The sequence below is a fragment of the Dipodomys ordii genome, unplaced genomic scaffold (assembly GCF_000151885.1).
Source record: "Dipodomys ordii isolate 6190 unplaced genomic scaffold, Dord_2.0 Scaffold48, whole genome shotgun sequence".
NCBI classification, from domain to species: domain Eukaryota; kingdom Metazoa; phylum Chordata; class Mammalia; order Rodentia; family Heteromyidae; genus Dipodomys; species Dipodomys ordii.
In genome coordinates this window covers 7157784-7165837 of record NW_012267264.1, presented here as the reverse complement: position 1 = coordinate 7165837, position 8054 = coordinate 7157784, and the positions used below count along the sequence as shown (strand labels likewise).

The 8054-nt window shown below is 33.6% G+C and overlaps 1 pseudogene across 1 annotated transcript; it reads left to right on the top strand.

Annotated features, from left to right (window-relative positions):
• Positions 1-7342: 7342 nt before the first annotated feature.
• Positions 7343-7756, top strand: LOC105988357 (annotated as a pseudogene). Its single transcript, XR_001175195.1, has one exon. The product of XR_001175195.1 is annotated as an enhancer of rudimentary homolog pseudogene (transcript).
• The last annotated feature ends 298 nt before the right edge of the window (positions 7757-8054 follow it).

Below are 8054 nucleotides of genomic sequence, written 5' to 3'. Positions count from 1 at the left end.
CTATTACTGTATTTATACACCGTGGCTTTCCCCCAAATGATTGTCTTTTTGTACTGATTGATAAAATATAAAGTACATTTAAATGTATGGTGTGATATGATTAAAAATATATAACAATAAAGCCAGGCACCGGTGGCTCACGCCTGTAATCCTAGCTAGCTACTCAGGAGGCTGAGATTTGAGGATAATGGTTCAAAGCCAGCCCAGGTAGGAAAGCCCGTGAGACTCTTCTCTCCAATAAACCACCAGAAAACCAGAAGTGGTGCTGTAGCTCAAGTGGTAGAGCACTTGTTTTGAGCTGAAGAGCTAAGGGACACCAGCACCCAGGCCCAGAGTTCAAGGCCTGTCATAGACAAAAAATAAAAAAGTAAATCAGACTCAGAAGAACTTTGGCATATCATATGCATGTAATTGTCTACAATTTTTAAGTAGGATCAATTTATAAATGCATTCTTTTTCTATAAGAGGTAAGTTCTTTTTGAGAAGCATTAATGGAGAAAAAATTTCATAAATTCACTGGAGAGATATAATCATCATTAATTTTCTTTTATGTCAATGTGATTGATTATGAACATTATAAATGTAAAAAATATAGTATTCAAATTTCTTTTTTGGCCTTACATTCAGTTTTCTCTATTCTTAATATATTATTATGTAGATTTACTACAATTTTTAAAGTAAAATAATGATGTAGTCTAATAAACTCTAAGAGATTCTCAGATTCTTTAGTTATTACTAGTGTCTGTTCTGTTGCAATATTCTACCTAGAACACCACATCACATTTTTTTGCCTCTCTAACCTCCTCCTCCTTGTGATAATTTCATAGATTTTCTTTTTGGTTATCTTGACAACAGCCATAATGTCATAAATGTGTCCAATCATTTTGTTTTAATCATTTTGCCAACTCTGAGAATTACTGGTTAAGTATTTCATAGAATGTTCTTGTGTTAGGATCAGTCTTGTGTTTGTTTGTTTCCTTATGATTTGCCTAGGATTGTGTTTAGGGAAAGGAAGATCATAATGTAAAGTGCCATTTTTCTCATATTGTACCAAAATCAAAGCTTAATATTAATGACAATAGTTGAAGTCATCATTGTTAGATTTTTTTTTACATTGGCAACTTACTCTTTCTTCTTTTCACATTATAGTCTTTGAAAGAAGGGTAGCTCATATTTAAGTGTTGGGATTTATGCTCTAATTTCACAGGCAGGAGAATTTGGACACATATATTTGGAATTTGCCAATACAACTTTTCTGTACTACTTATATTGAATAATTTACCAATATGAACATATTTTCAGAGAAGTTTGATGTCTGATGTAACTAATCTCTCTATATAGACCCAATAATATTTCCTTATTAATATTGTGGCTTATAATATTTCATAATTTGTAATATGAACCATCATAAACCTCATTTGACCATGATATATAATACATCAAGAATCTTTTAGTTAATTTGTTAATATTCTATGATGACTTATTTTTAATTTGTCTTTTCTTTTGTTTTCTTTTTCTTTTTGGTTCTGGGGATCGAACCCAGGATGTTGTTTTTGCTAAACAAGCACTTTACAACGGAGTTACATCTCAGCCCACATGATTTATTTTGAATGTTCGATTGAAGTGTTAATAGATTGATAAGAACTAAAATAGTTCAAAAATTTCTGCATTATTTTGAAGAAATTTATTAACCTTACTGTAACATCAACAAATAAAATATTAAAATAAAAATATTTTACCTGTTTAAAGAATTTCACTATAAAAGATAATATGAAAAATGAGTCTAAGAATAAGAAGCAGAATATCATAGCTATGCCCTGGTTTTTAAAGCTTGTAATCTAGCTACTCGAGAAGTTGAGAAATAGCATCAAGTTTGAAGTCAACCTGAGCAGAAAAATCTTTGAGATTCCATTTACAATCAACTAGCCAAAATAACATGAAGCATGGAAGCAAGCCACGAACAAGAAAGCTATGTAAGAGCTTGAAGCTCCAGGTTCAATTCTTGGTATCAGCACACACACACACACACACACACACACACACACACACATACACACACACACACGCACACATGAGAAAGAGAGAGAGAGAAAGAGAGGGAGGGAGGAAGGGAAAAAGGTGATTATAGAGCATGTTGTAAGAATCTTAAGTAATTTTTATCTTAGTTTTACTTTTAGAAATCATTTGACTAAGTCATAACGTTTTTAAATATCTAAATGTTCTTAATTTAAAATTAAATTGTTATTACAATATTGTGACACTTTTCAACATTTTCAATCTGTTATTCAAGTATACATCATTGGTTTTTAAATAAATACTAGAGCTATTTTCATTTTGGTTGTCTTGCTTGTGCTCATTTCTTTTTGTTTTCCCTTTCCTTTTTTATAGTATGCTGATTTTTCATTATAATTTTATTATCTGAAAGTAGTTGTTAAAAAGGGTTACCATTGGGTTTTTGTCTTCAAACAAATTCATCAAGAGGGATTATATATGTAGCTATACCTAAATTCTTCCATTTTTGACACTGCCTGTGATTTAGCATCTTAGCTGGGTTTGTCATTGCAGTGTTTAGCAGCAGATAATTGTGTTAGTACATTGATTGCAGTGGTCCAGGCCTAGAATTCTAACTCTGGGAGCCTTAAGCAGGAGGATTATGTGTTCAAAGTCTTAAATAGTAAAATCCTATCTATCAGAGAAAAGATGTTAGGGTAACTTTATTTTTGAAGCATTCTATATTCTTGTATTTTTCACAAAAATATTATTTCTGTGCTTTGAAATACACATAATTATGCATATTTACTGAGTGTCATTTCATAATATGAGACATACATATCTACCAAGAAAGGTTTGAGGTTGTATTGATTAACAAGTTTTTTGTATTGGTTTGTTATGAAACAATTCTTTCTCAAAGTTGAATTTTTATATCTTTCTATGATAGAATAAAAAGGATGATAAAAAGTCTACACAGTTGTACTTCTATTTGTTTGTTATTATTATTGTATTTACTTTGTATTTTATTTACATTTCTTGCTAGTTTTTAATTAATTTCTCTGTGTTTTAAGAGCTAATTTTATCCTTGGTCTGAGATTACATTTCCATCCCATCTATTCTCTTTCCATTCTATTAAATACATACTTTATTTTTAAGGTAATTACCAATTGGCATAACTAACATTCTATGGTTTAAGCATGTCAGCAAGCAAAGCAAACGCCAGGACCTTGTTGTCACATCTTGATTATTTGTTTCCCCTATTTTGTTATTATCAAACACATTATTTTCTCTGTTATCAACATCCTGTAGACTGAGACAGCCTGACAAGTAAAGACAGTAGCTCTGAAGACGCAGCGTGCAATCTTGTTAGAAAACCTAATCTCTGTTTTGGTTTTATAAGGATGTTAAGTGCTCACACTGTGTCCTCAATTCCTGCCAAAGAACCTGCTCCATTGTAAGCTCTTAATAAATTATAATTGAATGAAAGGATAAATAAATATCTTTGACCAAATTACCTGCCATATTATTGGACAGTTTTTAACTACTATAAATTATTTGCCCAATTCATTATGAAATTTGAAATTCACACCTCATTTACAGAGAATTAGAGGATGCATGCAATAATGCTCATAGAAAATTTGCATTGGCATACCACTGTATTCTCTCATAGCTTATTATCCTGAGGGAGTTACATGACTAAGTTTGATATTCAAGAATATAGAATTCATCTACTAGGAAGCACTGGAAATAACTGGAAAGTAAAGTATACTTAGAATAGTGCGAAAAGGTAAATTATTCACGACAAGAATGCAATTTAACTTAAATTGATCACTGCTTTCACATAGCTCAACCCTTCTAGAATTTTCCAGAAATAACAAAAGATAAAGGTATAGGCTTGAATCTTTTTCTTCATAATTTAAGCACATAATTTTGCAGTCGATAGGAAATTAACACCACAGTAGTGTAGTTAATTTGAACCATAGACATATAGAGAGAGACACAAGGAGAGAAATCAAAAGCTACTTATTGTTCAGATACTGTACAGAGGGGTTAAAATTACATGAGCAAGGTGATGAGTCTACTTTCTATCGAGCAATTTTTAAATTTAATTTTAATTATTCACAATTAAAGAATTTTGACCCCAAATTGACAGTACAATAGAAGTAGGGAGAAAGGGGCCTAAAAATTAACATAAATTTAAAGACTTTAGATAAACTAAAAATGGATTAAAGACCTCAACATCAAACCTGAAACTCTGAAACAACGGCAGAACAGAGTAGGAGAGACACCAGAACTTATAGGGACAAGCAGGAACTTTCTGAACAGATTCCCCCGGGCACAACAGATTGGAAACTTGACAAATGGGACTACTTAAAATAAAAAGTATCTGTACTGCTAACGACATAGCTACCAAACTAGAAAGACAGCCATCCAATTGGGAAAAGATATTTACCAGCAATATATTGGACAAAGGCCTAATATCCATTATGTACAAGGAGCTCAAGAAATTAATCCTTCCCAAATCTAACAAACCAATCACTAAATGGTCCAGTGAACTAAACTGAGACTTCTCAGAAGAAGAGGTAAAAATTGCAAAAAAATACACCAGGAAATGTTCGTCATCCCTGCAAAGGAAATGCAAATAAAAACAACACTGAGATACCACCTTACCCACTCAGAATGGCCTAGAACCTAAATTCAGCCAATGACAAATGCTGGCAGGGATGTGGAGAAAGAGGAACCCTAATGCACTGCAAGTGGGAATGTAAACTAGTGCAACCACTCTGAAAAACAGTCTGGAGGTTCCTCAGAAACCTAAACCTACCCTAAACCTACCTAGACCTTCCCTACCACCCAGCCATAGCACTTATAGGCATCTACCTCAAGCTACAGGAACCAGGATAGAACAAGGACACATGCATCTGCTCACAATAGCCAAGATATGGAAACAACTCAAGTGCTCCACCACAAATGAATGGATCCAAAAATTATAGTACCTATACACAATGGAATATGACATAGCCATTAGAAAGGTTAAAATAGCAGGGCGCTGGTGGCTCACACTTGTAATCTTAGCTAATCAGGAGGCTGCTGAGTTCTGAAGATTGCAGTTCAAAGACAGCCCTGGCAGGAAAGAAGTGAAACCATACTCTCCAATAAACCACCAGAAAACTGGAAGTGGCAATGTGGCTCTATCCTTGAGCTGAAGAGCTGAGGGAGAGCGCACAGGCCCAGAGTTTAATGCCCATGACCAAAAAAAAAAAAAAAAAAGGAGAACAAAATAATGGCATTCACAGGGAAATGGACGGAACTGCAACAAACCCAACAAACCATGTTAACATGTTGAGCCAGATAAGCCAAGATCAGAGAGACAAACGGAGCATGTTCTCCCTGATATGCGGACGTTAGATTCAAAATGCAAAAAGATAGGACAAAGTAAACAAGACTCAAGAAACAAAAGACCTCTTCTTAATTTGTCAAATAGTTTCTAGATGACTATGTTCTTAACCGCCTATATAGTGTATAAATGTGCACAGCTGAGGTAAGCTATGAGCAGGGTACAGAATTGGAGGGAAACGTGGAAAAATACAGCAGACGGGTCCATCCATTGCATTGACATTGATGGAAGTGAACTAAGCAACTCAAGGGTGCAAATGGGAGGGAGGGAATGAGAGAGAAAGGAGGAACAGCTTACACTAAACAAAAGGAAAGGAATGCACAAATCACATGATTGGGAAGAAATAGTTTTATTTCTTAAAGTTTGTAGAGTTCATAAGCTTTGTGGATCAAGATAATGACAATTTGCATTGTGAAGGTTACAATGTATTTGTGACTTTAGCTAAGTATAACTATGCTACAATACTGTGATTATTTAATCCCAATGAAGACTTTAAAAAAAGATTTAAGATAAAATGAAGAAATGTAAGGAAAAGCATAAAAATTTCTCTGTAATATTTTAGACATAGAAAACACAACAGTCAAATTAGATATTGAACTAGATAAAACAGTAAATTAGAAACCACAGACATTTCCGCTCAGAAATGAAATTGAAGTCATTAGTAATGAAAAATATCCACATAGAAACAAGGACAGTAGAAGAGTTTAAATATGAATTGGAACTCAGTCTTACTGGACAATATCAAATAGAAAAGTATGCCAGTCATTGCATTCCCATGTGGAAAGGCATGCATATAACAGTATGTGAAGACTCACTCATTACAAAGTTTCCAGATTCACTTTTTGGCTTCTGTTTGGAAGAAAGCACAAGACAATATTGTTCCCACCTGAACAGTGAGAAATAAATAAATCCTGTGAATTCATTTCAGAGAGGTGAGGTCATAAGGATCAGAGATGGAATGCATAAATTATTACCACTTTTATAGATTATGGGACAAAAGTTTAGCATCCTGAAAAACAGCTAAGAATAAAATGCATGACTATAAATATTCTCAAAGCAATAAGTAGGATCTGAGGTATAAGTAAGAATGTTAGCTCTGTAATGAGAAAATAGTAATCTTAATAAGGTTGGATGCTCATATGAAATAAATAAGTAACTTAGACCTCTACTGAGTATAAACAAAATAAATCATAAATGTTCACAGACTTTGAGAGCATAAACCAATAAATTGTTAGAAAAAATATTTGAGGAAAGTGAGTATAATTGGAAAAAGTACTTAATTTGAATGAAGATTTACTTGATAAATCCAAATATCTAAAGTAATAAAATTAAACCAAAATTAGTAAATTAAATTCCACCATGCAAAAAAATCCTTCCCTTCATAATATGCATAATTTATTGTGAAATACTAGCTGTATTTTTAAGGAAAGAATACTTTCTGGAAAAACGTGATAATTTTTTTTCAAACTCCAGGAAAAAAATCTATGATATTCACCAATAGAAATGTAACAAATCCAATAAAGTAAGTAATTTACACATACTTAGAAAAGATAAAGATTAGTATTTTAAACACATCCATTTACATAAAAATATTAGAATTATTCTTAGAAGATGTAAGGAATAAATATGTGAAATACATTTTGTAATATATTGAATAAATGAAGTAATATATGTTTAGCATTTTTATTCATTTCAAAAATTCAAAGGAAAGATTGGAAGGTTTTATTAGCTACCCATCAGAAAGATTTTCTAAGAAGTCTGACATTACCATGGTTGGTGATACTCTAAAGTTATTTGGTATCACTCACATTGTCACAAGAAGTATAAAGCATTACAGAACTGTTGTGTTTTCTTATAGGTTCAACATGAATCTACACTAGGCCTCTTCCCTTTTGATTTTACCCAAGAGAATTGAAAATGTATGTCAATATAAAGATCTTACCATAGGGGGATTGGCTGTTGGCGGCGTTGTAGCTGAGCTCATGTGCGGCGGCGGTGTTGGCGGCAGCGGCGGCGGCAGCAGCGGCAGCAGCAAAGCCTTTAGCGCGATGTCTCACACCATTTTGCTGGTGCAGCCTACCAAGAGGCCAGAAGGCAGAACTTACGCTGACTATGAATCTGTGAATGAATGCATGGAAGGTGTTTGTAAAATGTATGAAGAACATCTGAAGAGAATGAATCCCAATAGCCCCTCGATCACGTATGATATCAGTCAATTGTTTGATTTTATCGACGATCTGGCAGATCTCAGCTGCCTTGTTTACCGAGCTGATACCCAGACATACCAGCCTTATAACAAAGACTGGATCAAAGAGAAGATCTAAGTACTCCTTCGTCGGCAGGCCCAACAGGCTGGGAAATAATTGTGTTGGAAGCATTAGGGCACAGGGGGTGGGCTTGGAACAAAGGTGTGTACAATATGCTATAGTGGGAGTTTGTATTAACAGTAATGCTGTTTCCATTTTGTTACAGTCTAGCCAAGAGCGAATGTATTAGATGAAATGAGGATCTTTCTATTGAAGGCCCTCATTGTATCTTTTTTTTTCTTTTTCTTTTTTTTACTTAAACATTTTTATGATGATTTAGATGGAAGTTGTTCATTGTCAGTTAATGTTGGTTCCAGTCCTTCAAACTGTTCCTATCTACTTTATAACATTCACAAACT